Genomic DNA, 16,022 nt, shown 5'->3' on the forward strand with positions numbered 1-16,022 from the left:
GCAGCAAGCTAACGGTTAGCACTCACAGGCCCACTGTTTAGCTAACGGAAGCTGTGTAATGTGTAGGGGTGGGACAATACATCGATCCAGATCGATATATCGATCTATTATCAATAATCAAATAGGATCGACGCAACGTAAAAAGATCGATTCATATTGCGATACTCTTATTTTGAAAATCCCTGCAAGTCATATCCGCCGGCGCCCAGTATTGTGAAACTCCGTGTAGACATTACAGCAGTGTTTGCGTCTGCTGTAAAGCACTCAGAGCGTCTATTTTGCGAGCCGATATAAGTCTGTGCAGTTTTTTCCCCGCAACGGGTCAAATGCATATAACAGGCGTTGCATCGTCGCCATTCCTTTATGCCAACGTCGCGTTAAATATCTAAATGAAAGCTAAGCAGCTAACCGTGAGAGAGAACAGGAGAGGAGAGAGGGGACTTGGAAGGAGGAGGGGTGGGGGCTGTGGGGGACTGTGTGTGTGTGTGTGTGTGTGTGTCAGGGTTTCCGTTAGAAAAAATTGTTGCCGGTCTCCGTGACCTGCAAGATTTCAATCTACCGGACAAATGAGATTAATTCCGGTCATAGTTTATTGAGCTTTAAAACAATCGATAGGCAGGCTATATAAAGAATGTCATCCCCAAGGCATGTAGATTTATAATAGTATTACTTAAAACTAGGCTACTTTTGCGTATACAGTCATTAATATATTCCAAATAAAATAAGTCCCTCGATACTCCGTGCTGCTGCTGACTTGAAATAAAATAGACCGCGTATGTGGGCAGTCGGTCCGACACTAAACAGCAGTCTGTTATAATCACATTTTTATGAGCTAACGAATTCCGTTATATTGGACATTTGTATTAATTATATCAAGCGAAGAACTGAGAAAGCAGAGAGACGGCAACATTATCGTGGTTTGCGTGACGACTCTCTCCACCTCGCAACGACTTATTTGCAAAGAGTATGGCGCTGCAGAGAAGCTGATTCAGCTGTTATTGGCTCTTTTCTGGGAACCGCACAGCAGCGCCCCCCACCCAACATTGGCTGAAAATGGCTGAATTGGAGTACTGCTGGAATACTGCATTGTGCTGATAGTGCTCTGGCTCTGCAGCTTCACAAAAGTTCGCACACCCAGCACTAAGCTCTCGCTGACGACGTCGTTGTCATTATTAGAAGCAACGAGGAAACAAATGTAATGATCGTTTCGTTCATCGCATAGGCTATTTAATTTTAGCCTATTTTAATACAATTCAAATAATCAAATTGTGCTTAGACTCTGGGAATTATTTTCACCAGACATTAAGACCGGAGAGATGAAATATGTCGGACTTCAACAGATTTTGCCGGTCAAATACCGGTAATTACCGGCTAACGGAAACGCTGGTGTGTGTGTGTGTGTGTGTGTGTCTGTGTGTGTCTGTGTGTGTCTGTGTGTGTGTTAAAGCTCAATATATAAAAACAAAAGTGAACAGGAGGTCTATTTGTATTAAAAACAATAGATTGTTTTTCATTTAAATGTCTGGAAGAGCTCAAAAATAAATACATCAATTGATATTTCCGTAGCCTTTTTTTAGTTGATCTAAATGTGACTGATTGTGTTAAATGGGCACATAATATCGCCTCATATCGATCGCAGGCACCTGAATTGAATCGTATCGTATCGTACCGTGGCAGACTTTGTGATATCGATATCGTATCGTATCGTGATGAAACTGGTGATTCCCACCCCTAGTAATGTGAGGAATAGCGATGCAGGCCTGATCACTTCAGACAGCCGACTGTCTCTTCTTCAGCCCACTCTTAAGAAAAAAAGGCGGCAGACAACACCCGTCCCTCTCACAGAACGGTGTTACCAGAGATACAGTGGCATCGGCAGCAAAGCTCCGTTTTATGCGGGCTGCTGCCGTCTTGAGCTCGGGGATATTCCCCTAACGAAACACCAAGCTCGCATCCTCCGCGCCGGGAGCTTCACTCGTCTTGAAGGCGGGGCATCGTCCAGCGAGGTGGCAGAGGGCATCCCTCTTTAGAGACCCGGGACTCGAACCTTAGACTCTAAATCGGGGGCCCAGGAAAACAAAGCTACAAACTCTGAGGAGGAGCACTGTGTTAACGTGGGGCATCAAACAAGAATCCCCTCCATACCGCTATGGAGGGGTAACGAAGGGATTCCTGCTCGGAGCCGGCTGTTGAGCGGGGACGCAAGCTGCGCAGCTGCCGCCGCACAACTCTCTGACACACCCGAGGCTCGCGTCGCAAAACACCACCCGCCCTAGAGAGACAGTCAGCTTTCCCACAGCCGGTGGAGGTCAGAATGGATCATCATCCTCTAGACTCTCCGGTGGTGACGACATTATCCTTTCCTTCTGCCGTAATTAGTGAGAGGGAGAAACAAAAGACAATGCCAACACAGCTCCTATAACTAACTAACTACTTTATCACTAAACTTAAAGCGGTGCTAGTATTAGTACTTGTGGTGAAAGTAGGGAAGGAGCTGATAGTATGGCCATGACCCCGCTTATATAGGAGTAGAGCTGCCGCGGTATTGCTGTTTTCCTTACCGCACACATTTGCAAAATATTTCCTACCGCCGCGGTATTACCGCACACACACAAAAAAAAAGTTTGAATGCATTTTTTTTTGTAGTCTACTCTTTATATAGCATATAGCCTGCCTCTAGTCTAAATGTCTATCTTTAGAGGATGACTTTGCAGCATGGATATTGTTTGGGATTCGGCATGCACGCATTCGTTATTAAAAGTGAAACACGGATTCGAAGTCTCCCCTCGGTGTCGCGCCCGCCGGTTACCCCCCCCGACCCTTTCTTCTTATTATTATTATAACGTTACTACTTATGATTACAAAGGTATTCGATTTGTGGCATTAACGTTAGTATAGTTACACGTTCGTATTTACCGGACCACATAGCAAGGCAAGCGTTACTCAATTAATATCTAAGTTCCTTTCTTTGCTCAGAGCGTGCCGAGTTGTACCCATTCTGCGGTCTGTTAATAAAGTTTTCAATCAGACAAGTGTATAGAACGAAGGGCTTTTATTATAACATTTCGTTGCAGTATAATCATTATGCCTCGTTCCCTGAGGAGCGACGGCGTCGGTAATCCACTCCGGTCTCCGGTGGGAGCTAACGTACTATTAGCCGTGTTGTGATGGCTGAGATTCAGGAAGTAAACGCACTGCAAGATGCTCCAAGCATGTGACGCGTATCTCTTCTGACCAATCAGTGGTCTGCAGTGTTTCATGTGACTTTTCTGGTACCCAATAGGGTCGCTTGGAATCTCGACAGAGAAGTAGGGTATATCTGCAGAGCCGCAAGCCCAACGAGAGCGTAATAATAATGATAATATAATAAAAAACAGCGGTGATGCCGGTATTCAGCCCAACGCTGCGGTGGGCATGATGTAACAGCGATACCGCGGTAATACCGATACCGCGGCAGCTCTATATAGGAGCGGATGTGGGAGTGGTCAGGCAGATGGGTGCGTACACGTGGTGAAATTCATGATAGTATATGATTAAAGGGATAGTTCCAATAGAGCAAAGCGTAAGCTAAATACGAAATATAACCACCAGTTCTTAACCAGCTATATAGGCAGTGCTATTTTCCTAGGCTAACAAATTGCAAAGGAAGGGAAATCCTGACAGGAAGATTTTCATAAGAACTGAAAAACACATGGGTATATATATATCACAGATGCACTGCTATAGTTCTGATCTATGAATATAAGCCTATGATATTGCATTTCATTTGATGGCCAAAACATATGATTGGTTATTGATGCAGGCAACTGTTGTTTTTGGCCAATCAAATGTTTTTGTCAGAAAGTACACTAAATTAAATGAGAATACAACTAAATGTAATTAGAGATGTTCCGATACCATTTATTCCTTCCCGATCCGATTCCGATACCTAAGCTTTGGGTATCGGCCGATACCGATCCGATACCAGTGCATACATAAAAAAAATTATATAAATTATAAACAAACAAATTTTTTTTTTTTTTACAGCTACTGTTTTTTTGTAATAACTATAAAGTAATGGTATTTATTCAACAACAGGAGATTGTATAGATTAGTATTAGTATCATTAATTGACAACTAAGCTCACCCACGGAACGGTTGTTGGGACATTGATTCCGCACGGACGTTAAATGTTGTTGCACTCCAGAAGGCTCCGGTAACTTCAGTTAGCACAATAAATATTCAACATTCTCTTTTGAGACTCCGCCTCAGACTCTTATCATTTGGCACTAAAAGCTAAACATTGTCACCAGGGTTAGAAATTAAAAAAAAAATTCAATGGCTTTTTTTGCCCCCCTTAATTGATTTTCAGTTTTTTTTTTTGTATTTCGGGGGCACTGAATTTTTATGATAAACGGTAAGGGTGGGACGGTTCACAAAATGGGACGGTTTGGTTCGTATCACGATTTTGGGGTCACGGTTTTCAGTTCGATATATGTTAATTTTTATTAAAAAAAAATTTAACACTCAAATCTAAACATGCTTCTCATTTATTAAAAATAAAATAAAAGGTTTACAGTGTTTACAGCCTTAAATAATGTTTGGCACACAAAGACCGAACTGACTGAAAAATATAGGCATATATTACCGGACATAGCAAGCAATACTCTATTCATATCTCAGTTCCTTTCTTTGCTCAGAGCATGCTGAGTTGTCCCATTCTGCGGTCTGTTAATAAAGTTTTCAATCAGACAAGTGTATAGAACGAAGGGCTTTTATTATAACATTCGTTGCAGACAGTAAAATCATTATGTCTCGTTTAGTACTCCTGAGGCGCGATGTTAGTCCACTCCGGCGGAGAGTTAAAGCTAACGTTATTAGCCGTGTTGTGATGATCTGACATTCAGGACGTAAAAACGTGTGACGTGCGTCTCTCTTCTGACCAATCAGTGGTCTGCAATGTTTCACGTGACTTTTCTGGTACCCAATAGGGTCGCTTGGAACCTCGATAGACGAGTAGGGTATATCTGCAGAGCCGCAAGCCCAACGAGAGGGTAATTTATTATTATTATTATAAAAAACAGCTGTGACGCGGTATTCAGCCTACTCTGCGGTGGCCGTGATGTAACAGCGATACCGCGGTAATGCGGTAATCGCGGCAGCTCTACATGCAACAGTGTTTACATCTGTCTGCTTGAGAAAATACCATGTTCTGCAATAAAAAATTATTGAAGTGAGATGAACAGTTATTTTTAAATGTGTGATCTAAAGATAAACAAAGGGTTTTAAAAGTGTTATATTTATCTTCTCTTGTAGTACCAGAGAGAAGCTGAGGAGAATCAACCAGCAACAAAAGCAAAATAAAAAAAATAAAAATAAAAATGTCTTTACATTTTGAGATTTAACCTTTTTCCCTGTGGTATCGAAAATGGTATTGAATATCGATACTTTTCAAGGTATCGTATCGAAGTTCGAAATTCCAGTATTGTGACAACACTAGATTAGGGGTGGACGGTATAAACAGTATGAATTTGCGCTACGGTATGGATTTTGACTATACCTTCATATAGGCCTGCCGCGATAAGCAATAAATCGATTAATTGCCGCGATAATTAAAATGAATGCAATGATTTTGACGGGCGCGATTAATTGCTATTTGCGCGTTTGTTTTAATGAGGCGGAACCAGTGCCCCTTGCAGTCTCTCTCCGTGTGGGTTGGCCGCTAGCGTTACTACAGAGCACAGCACGGGAGCTCCGTGGGGCAGTAGCAACGCCACATATAGCTTAACTACATTTCTCAATAGTGTTGCTCCTTTTAACCAAGTAGCGTTATTTGTAGTGTAACGTTAGAATTAAACAGAATAACGTTAATACAATTACATGCATCATTGTTTACAATGAACGGGTGGGGCTAGTCAAAGCACTGGAGACGGGGACAAGTTAAACATGAATTAATTTATTATAACGGGTCGTTTTCGAGTCGTGCTGCAGTGCCTACGCACCACAGCTATTCTATTATATACTGCTTTGACGCTTCCTCCTCATCGTTGATTGCCTGTAGTAGCTGCATCTAACGTTAGTAGCTAACGTTAAAACTAAAAAACACAACCAGACGAGACAAGTTGTCGGCTAGGATAATCACAACAATACTTCCGGTCCGGTCGGTGGGCTTCAAAATAAAAGTCTTAAACCGGAAAAGACGGAGCGGTGGGCTTCAAAATAAAAGTTTTGGAAAATAAATTTCTCAAAAATTCTCTAACCGGTCGCAATAATATCGCTTATCGCGATATTTTCGGGGGCAATTAATCGCCCAGCAAAATGTGTTATCGTGGCAGGCCTACCTTCATACCTTGCGAGTTGTGACCGGTAGACTAGAGCAGCTAGCCACAGCAGTAGCAATGACGTTAACGTTACTTGACGATTCACTCGACGTTTGCAGTGGTCGTCGTTGCATAGTGTTTAATTGTACTGAGTTTTTCTCCACTTGCTCACGGACCTTGCCATATATTTTGGGCATTTAAATTTGGCTAAGGAGGCTGAGAGGAGACTTGCTTTAGCGCAGAAAAAGGCTAACGTTAGCCGCTAAGCTAACATTCTAACGTGACTCGGCGGCACCAGTTTCATTAGTGAGGAAAGGGAGGTTATATTGACGAGGCTCGACAACAGAGGTTCAAAGATAACTTCGCATTTATTGGCTATTCGTTTCTTTATATCGCTTTATCCATCGGGCTGCTCTCGTTTCCAACTGTGTGTTGACATTGACAATGACATCCTGGTGTGACAGTGACATCATCAACTACGGCAACTTAGGACGCTCAAACCTATTGCATCACGCTCTCTCTCTATGTTGTCAAACACTAAAGTTAAGTTATGTTGGAGTTTTATTGTGTTTGAGTTGTTTGAGGGAAAGAAACCTCATGTCCTGCAGTCGTTTTTATTTTCACTTTGTGCAGCTTGATTTGATTGCATTTCATGAAAAAAGTGTTTTTCAGAGATGGAAGTAACTTGAGAAAAGGTTTTGCATTTTTCTATTGCAGTTTTGCACAATACATGTTAAAATACCTCTGTACTATGTGAAATATGTCCTAGTAATACAAGCAGGGCTGTACAGTGCGACGAGCTCGTCGCAAATTGCCCCTTTAATTGGCCGTTGCGATTGGTAAATAATATTTGGGGGCGGGCTTGCGAGTAGGGATTTCAAGCCTTGCATTCGCATTTCACTCCTAAATTATCCAAGCCGTGTGATGACGCCACTGACGCGAGCTGAGCACTCAGGTATGAGAGTGGGGAAAATCGATTGAGCACTGATAGACTGTCTGATTTAGCTATGCCTATGAAGAAAAGTAAAGTTAGTAGTGCTTCATATTTTCGACGCGTTCCACCTCCTAGTGAGCCGTCGAATGAAAATGTGACCGTCGAGAACATTGAGCCAGCAGTGGCAGTAGCCACCACCGCAGACCTGCCTTTGTACTAGGGTTGGATGCAGTTCCCTGTTGGTCAGTCTGTGTCTGTTATTCCATCTTCTTCTGCTCTGTTTAACGTTATACACTTCAAATAGTGCAGCATGTTTGAGAGTGCTCCCTTGACTGAGAGGATGGCTAGAGGATGGCCGGAACCACGAGAACTTTTATTAAACATTCTATTAAACATTCTGATATTTCCGCGGGTCTCGTGCAGTGGTCTCGTGCCACTGTCAACTAAAGCGAGCACTTGGAAGACACGCACCGTTTGACAGTGATATGCGCACTGACAGTCGGCGCAGTTGACATTTTCCAAGTGGGGGAAAATAAATCCTCTTCGTCCGGACTGTGTCCCGGCCCCGTGGAGGATTTTTCTTCATCCCAAATACATATTTTATTTCCCCCGGGACGACGGGACGGTGTTAGTCTCAAGCCCCGTCGTCGTATACCATTATCGATCCCCAAGTACTGGTTAAAATGTGAACGGTACCCAACCCTAACTGTTCAAAACGAAACGTCCCATTAAACTAAATAGTTCAGATAGCTCCTGATATCAATGTCTTATAACACTGAGTCGATGCGTATTCGAGCTGAGGGCACGCTGAATATAGTCAATAGGGTCCAGCTGCAGCGCCGGAGAATCCTGGCCGTAGCTGGAGGCTACAGTATAGGGTCCAGCTGCAGCTCCGGAGAATCCTGGCCGTAGCTGGAGGCTACTCGAGTACACACAGACAGTGGAGCTGGTTGCATATAGCGAGCATTTTGACTTGTTGCGTGGTGGCGATGTCTCGCAGATAATACAACTACAAGTATGATTATATAATATATATATTTTATTAAAAAAAATTATAAAATAATTGTTTTAATTTTTTTTTAAATCAAAAACAATCGATATAAATAATGGTAAAATTGTTATTTAAAAATGTGCCCCTAAAAAAATTTTTTGCCCCTAAATCTCTCATTTAGGGGCAAGTGTGCCCCTAGTGAAAAAGCTTAGCGTACAGCCCTGACAAGAGTACAGTAATAGCTGCCAGATCTTTACCCCTTCAGAAGCATTTATATAGACATTTTAGGGCGGCTAAGTGGCGCAGTGGGCAAGGCGCGTGCCACTAACGCAGGAGATGCTGGGTTTGAGCCTCCCACACGTTACTCCTCGCCACTGTGCAGGTGAAAAGATGCGACGGCTGCCTCCTTGTGTACCGGAGGGGACACGTGATGCAAGGCTTGGTCCACATTGCAGCCGACCAGTGGGAGGCATAGTCTAGCAACGTTCGAGACAGGGGAGGGTAGAATTGAAGGGAGAATTGGCGAGGCGAAATTGGGATGGGAGAAAATAAGGAGAAAAAGTGGATCAAAAAAGAAAAAAAACATTTAAGATAAATGAATAAACTGTGATATACCGTTACAGTCTATGCTTCAAATTATACCGTGATATACATTTTAGACCATACCGTCCAGCCCTTTTTACGGCTGTGGGTAGGGCGTTCCACATTGATGTGGCATAATTGCGGAACGTGTTTAGTCGCTTGTTTGAGCCGAATCTGGGTTGGACATGATTTGTGGAACTCCATTACAACAGACAATGCTAGTGGACAATGCTAGCAATTATGTCAGTTACGTCTTGTGTCTCTTCCATTCAATTAATAGGGCCGCCAGTTTGGTCTACCCGTTTTTAAATACTGGATCAACGGAGCTATCTTTTCAACACTGCCGTTCATGGGGGGGGGCAGGTGGCGCACGGAGATTACGTTCGTCACCAACACCGGGAGACACTAGGATTCGCCTGTTCGAATCCAGCTCCCGGCGTTGCTATCAGCTTGGCTGGCCTCTCACACTGATACAATTGGCTGTATCAGGGGGTGGGAAAGCTGAAGGGTGGGTCCTGGGCGTTGTGGACAGCGACCCCTACAGTTCGGTCGGGGCGCCTGCTCAGCGAACTGAGGAGAGATAGTGTGGCCTCCCACACGCTACTCTCCCCGGTGAGAACCTGCGCGGCCAGGTTGGCCTGCCCCAGGCTGCACATGCGTCGGAGGAAAGCATGTGACAGTCTCCGGTCTCCCGGACCAACAGTAGGGGAAAGTACGCAACAACCAGGAAGGGTGGGATGGGAGAAAAATCGGGAAAAAAGGATGGGAAGAAAGATATAAAAAAAAAAAAAAAAAAAAAAAAAAACACTGCCGTTCATGCTTCAACAAGTGCTGATCCAAAAAAAAATAGGTAGAATGGTGGACCTAATTGTAACAATTTAATTGTAATTGTTGACAATACTTTGTGTGAATAATATATTGCAATTGTAGGCTGGACAAATGCAAACCTGTCCCAATATGAATGTATATTTATTTACTACAGATACAAGGGTTCTTAAACGTTTCAAAGTGGCAACATATCGAACTGAGTCGGCCGCACAGCCTTTAAAACACCTTCTATTCTCTCGCCTGGGCAAGCGAACGCCAGGCGACCCACCGGCGTTGATGATTGAAGACACAGATCATTACCGATCTGGAGAAGCGGTATAGTGAGGAAAAGAGGGTGTTCATGCTGCTGAACAAAGCTAGTTACTTGGATCCACACTTCCATCGAAGAAGGGAACATAAACAGGAGGTGGCCTTACTGGAGGAGATGAAACAAGTGAACAGAAGCAGGGGGTGCATAGACCACCGTAACACTTCCGGGATTCTGAAATCAGGGAGGAGATTGCGGGGGGGTCAAATGAATGAATGTGGACGAGAGCCGTGATGTAAGTGGTTGCCGATACGGCTGTGGGGGTGCTAGAGACATGATCGAATAGACGTTTATGCGCCTCGCTCTCCTGAACACGGCGTGACCCATAACTAATCGATCAGAACTAAATCGGCAGAGAAAAAGCCCATTTTAAAGCACCTATTCCGCATGGACATGCGCAGAGTGCCCATGGAGTCTGGACGACGCGAGATGACGCTCGAATGAATGTGGACTGTTCCATCAGAGGGGGGAGCTTCGATGGTCATGTAAGTGGCTACAGACCGCTGCACTTAAATATAAACATTAGTCTACCTGTAGACTCAATGAGGTAATTGTAGATGTCGCCATAAAAAAAAAGGGAGGTAGGGACCGCACTCTGAATATCGTTGGTTTTTATTTTCAAAGGACACAAAACGTTTTCAGCCATCCGGCCTTCATCAGTGTGTAAATGACAACTGTGACAAACATAACTTAAGTAGGCTGTACTTGACACCAGGTGGGAACAATCGGCAATCAGTTAACAGTTAACAGGCTAGGTTGACGTCATGATTGGTAGCAGGGCTAGATTGACAAGTAGAATACATAATATCACAATATCACAATATCACATAAATGTGTATGATGGTAATATATGAAAACACCAAATTGATACATATTACAATATTTACAGACCTGTATGGAAATAAAAAAAGACAGTACATTGGAGTGCATCAGGTTGTTAAACCGTTCATTAAACAGTGTTCTAGTTTTTCTCTCTCATACAGTAGATAACTTAGGGTAGCATCTATAGGAATGGAGCCAAAATTGGACTCTTCATTCATCCCAGATGGAATACATCGATTTGAGCCGATGTCAATACAATATATAATTTAATTTACAACTCTGTATGGAACAAAAAACAGTACATTGGGGGTATCAGGTTGTAAGACCGTTCATTAATCAGTGTACTAGTTTTTTGTTTATACAGTAGATAACTTATGATAGCTAGAGGAATGGAGTCAAATTGAACTCTTCATTCATCCCAACTGGATACATAGATTTGAGCCGATGAATCCATACACATTCTCGTTGCAAAAGCAGTTGTTCATGGTTGCCACCTCTTCTATTAAGAAAAACCATCTCTAGACCTATGCACTTGAGGTCATTAATTTTATGATCCATTTCGTTAAAATGTCGTGCCACAGGGGAATTAATGTCAGTCCGTTTAATATTGCTTCTGTGTTCGTTCAATCTGATTTTTAATTTGCGGGATGTCTGTCCAATATAGTATTTTTTACATGGGCAGAATAATAGATAAATTATGTGTGTGGAATTACATGTTATTAGCGATCTGATCTTGTAATCCTTCCCGGTGTGGGAGTCGTGAAATGTGTTTGTTTTGATCATGTGGCTGCAAGATGTGCATGATCTACATGGGAAGCTTCCATGAATAAAAGGTTCTGGCTTTGAATACGAGTCCGCTCTGACAAGGCGGTCCTTCAGGTTTGTAGCTCTTTTATGTGTAAAACGTGGAGGGTGTTGGAAGCGATCATTTAACGTTCTATCCGATGATAGAATATGCCAGTGTTTCATGACTGTGGACTTGATAACGTAACTAAATGGATCATAAGTAAGGACATAATTAATGGTGCCTGGTGTTCTGTTTCTTTCTTTCTTTCGGAATAGTTCTTTTCTTTCGATTTGGTTTACTGTGGCCATGGCAGAGTTAAGACACTGCTTTGGGTAGCCCTTTTCATCAAAACGTCCCAACATATTTTCACTTTCGGAGTGGAACTCCTCCTGGGAGCTACAGATACGTTTGAGTCTGTATAGTTGACTAGAAAACTGTAGGAGATTGTTTTTATCCGTTGGTTTTCTGTAGATAGTTGTGGCAATTAGGTTATTAATTTTAGTTAGTTTAACATCTAGGAAGTGAATGGATTCTCGGCTCTTTTCCATACTAAAAGTGATGGATTCTACACAAGAGTTCAAATATGACAAAAAGGATGACAGCTCTATTTCGTTTCCTGACCAGACCATGAAAACATCATCGATAAATCGAACAAAATATTTGATATGGGGTCCATATAACACATTGTTGTAAATGAAGTCCTCCTCGAACTTACCCATAAATAAACACGCATAGGCGCATGCGGATGGGGATCCCATAGCAGACTGGTAATAGGTATTTTCAAACATAAATACATTTCTATTCAATGTAAATTTCATCAGTTCCATGATAAATTCATGTGGGGGCGTTTGGTCTGGGTGTTTCCTTAGGAAATGGTTCAAAGCTTCTAGACCAAGGTTGTGGTTAATGTTGGAATATAGCGAAGTAACGTCTAGGGTTACAAGGATATCACTGTCACCAATATTTCTGACTAAATCTAGTTTAGATAGAAAATCAGAGGTATCTTTTATATACGAGGGAAGTTTCCAAACCAGTGGTTGGATGTGGTAGTCTACAAACTTGGAGGCATTCTCTGTCGCCATAAGACACGTCTGGCCATTTAGTGGGATCATTTTTTCATTATCCTGTTCGGCTGAAAGGACATTGTCCACCGAAGCTCCCCCCTCTGATATAACAGTCCACATTCATTCGTGCGTCATCTCGCGTCGTCCAGACTCCATGGGCACTCTGCGCATGTCCATGCGGAATAGGTGCTTTAAAATGGGCTTTTTCTCTGCCGATTTAGTTCTGATCGATTAGTTATGGGTCACGCCGTGTTCAGGAGAGCGAGGCGCATAAACGTCTATTCGATCATGTCTCTAGCACCCCCACAGCCGTATCGGCAACCACTTCCATCACGGCTCTCGTCCACATCCATTCATTTGACCCCCCCGCAATCTCCTCCCTGATTTTTGTAACGCGGAAGTGTAGTGGTCTATATCAGCGGTTCTCAACAGGGGTTCCGCGGCACACAGGGGTTCCGCGGAGAGCTGTCAGGGGTTCCGCGAGATGCCTGGCAATGTTCTTTAAAAATATAGAATGACAACAGTCTTATTTTGAAAATCCTATAGCGGGTCTCATTTATGCCCACGCGCAGCTCCAGCTATAATAACTAGGCTCCGAAAGCTAGCAACATTAAGGTAATTATGATACTCTTATTTTGAAAATCCGTGGTGTCGTGACTCATATCCGCTCCAGCACACAGCCAATAGGATGCATCTCAGGCAGGCTGAGCAGTGAGCAGTAGCGTCTCTCAGCTCAGACAGCGTCTGGATCTGGAACGCGGACATTGAAACACGGCAAGGGTAGTGTTTTTGCGACCCAAAACAAATCCCTGCCGTTTTATTCCGCAACGGGTCAAATGCATATAACATGCTTTGCAATCCTTGCCATTCCTTTATGACCACGTTGTGTTTAAGACCGGAATTAATGTCCCGTTACCATAAGCTAACAACAAGCTAAAGCCCTGTTCAGAGCGACAGAGAACAGCAGAGTGGGGACTTGGAAGGAGGACTGGGGAGGAGGGGGGGGGGGGGCATTCTCCCTCTATGTGTGTGCGTTTGAAAAGATGATGAAGTCAGACTACTATATTATATTGATAGTAAATGTACTGAGGGTGGACAGACAGATTATGTTGATATTTAAACATAAAAAATACAATACATAAATGTATCCATGATCATCATGCAACATAAAACAATTGCAGGAACGGTTTGGGAGAGGAAGGTGTTTTAGGTTGCGTGTTCCAAAAAAATTACTTTTTTTTTAAGTTTAAAGCTCAATATATCAAAACGTGGCACTTTATAGTGAACAGGCACTTTATAGTGAATCCAAATTCTTTTTGGATTACAGAAAACTATCCCTAAAGTGCTATCTGTTGCAGCTGCACTGTTTTCCATGAAAATACCATATTTGGATAAGTTTGACCATTTCTAAAAATCTGAAAATCATTATTTAATAAAACACAGAAAAGTATCACCAAGTTACTCTGGATAAAAAAATACTTTACAGACAACATTGAGACAAAGCTTCCTGACACATCTCCATCCAAACTCTTGGAAGAACTCATTGAAATCTCATCTGATACCACCTGGAGAGCTAGTTTCAGAGTGTGGTGCTGAGTACCAAGTATCTCATGATTAGGCCTGCCGCGATAAGCAATAAATCGATTAATTGCCGCGATAATTAAAATGAATGCAATGATTTTGACGGGCGCGATTAATTGCTATTTGCGCGTTTGTTTTAATGAGGCGGACCCAGTGCCCCTTGTCAGTCACTGTCCGTGTTGGGAGGCGGGCCGCTGGCTTTACTACAGAGCACAGCACAGGAGTAAACACAGTTTTCAATCAATCAATCAATAACAACATTAACGAGACCCTCGTTGTGTCTATTCTGCTAACGCTAACGTTACCTCTCATTGTGTCTATTCTACAAGCGTTAACGTTAGCTAGGCTGTCTATGCTAACGTTAACGAGCATTAGGCTAACAAGCTGTAACGTTACCAGTCGCGTCTATTTGCTAACGTTAGCATTAGGTAATAACCGGTTTAAAATGGATGGTGATTACCTCACGTTGTGTCTATTCTACTAGCATTAACGTTACTCATACAAACAATCAATAGCGAGTTATATTGATCACGCTATGTACGATAGCCATGCTAAAACGCTAGCACAACATTAGCACCTAACCTAACAACAAGCCTTAACAAGTCAGCGATCTTTTTGCGAGACTAAACTCTCCGCTCGGTGGCAAATTGTGTTGATGTCGGTTTTGTTTAATCAATAAATGAGGCAGAATACACAGTGACTGTATCCTTTGTTTATTGCACTTGTGCCTGCTGCAAACATAATGATTATGAAATCCTAGAGACGCGTCTCTATTCAGTGGTCTGCAGTGTTTCACGTGACTTTTCTGGTACCCAAAAAGTACCTGAAATAATCACAACAATACTTCCGGTCCGGTCGGTGGGCTTCAAAATAAAAGTCCTAAACACCGGAAAAGACGGAGCGGTGGGCTTCAAAATAAAGTTTTGGGAAATAAATTTCTCCAAAAAAAAAATTCTCTAACCGGTCGCAATAATATCGCTTATCGCGATATTTTCGGGGGCAATTAATCGCCCAGCAAAATGTGTTATCGTGGCAGGCCTACTCATGATGCTGCAGTTAAGGTGTTGATACTAGTGATGACCCTATGAAACCAATGCTCCGATACAAGCGTCAAACTCGAAACTACATTTCCCCCAAACCCTGCTTCAAAGCCTGCTTTGCTACGGCAAAAGTCACGTGACCTATGACGTCCGAACCAGTAAGTGTATCGTTCGCTCAGTGAATCATGTGACTGGGTTCGACACAGCGAGAATGTTTCGTAACGCGAGACTTTGTTTGCGCGGCATTCAACTCTACATAAACGCCCCAAACATTTCACTCCATCTGTGCGTTTAGTTTTTGTAGTGTAGGAGTGGTAGTTGTTTTTGAGAGTTGTTTTTGAGAGTTGCTATTGAGAGTTGTTTTTTGATCTCCATCTGTGCGTTTTTGTATTTGTAGTGTAGGAGTGGTAGTTGTTTTTGATAGTTGTTTTTGATAGTTGCTATTGAGAGTTGTTTTTTGATCAGATGGAGCCAGCTAGGAAGAGAAGCCGTTCTCAAATGTGGGAACACTTTGATCTGATCAGTCCTAGTAAGGTATGTGCATTGTACGTAAGGGATAATGTATAGCTACGACTCCGAGGTCATTTGTCGCAAAATAATTTACCGACACGGAGTTTAAAATACCGAGCCGCCTCGGCGAGCGGGCGAGGTGTTTTAAACGTCAGTGAAGGTCAATTATTTTGCGATGATGACAGAGTATAGCTATACATTATCCCGCTTATTACATGGCTAACTTACTAACAATATACCTAATTCATTTGACAAATCGCAGTTCTGTGGCTCTGTC

The sequence above is a fragment of the Notolepis coatsorum genome (genome assembly GCF_963971535.1).
Source record: "Notolepis coatsorum genome assembly, chromosome: 15".
NCBI lineage: Eukaryota > Metazoa > Chordata > Actinopteri > Aulopiformes > Paralepididae > Notolepis > Notolepis coatsorum.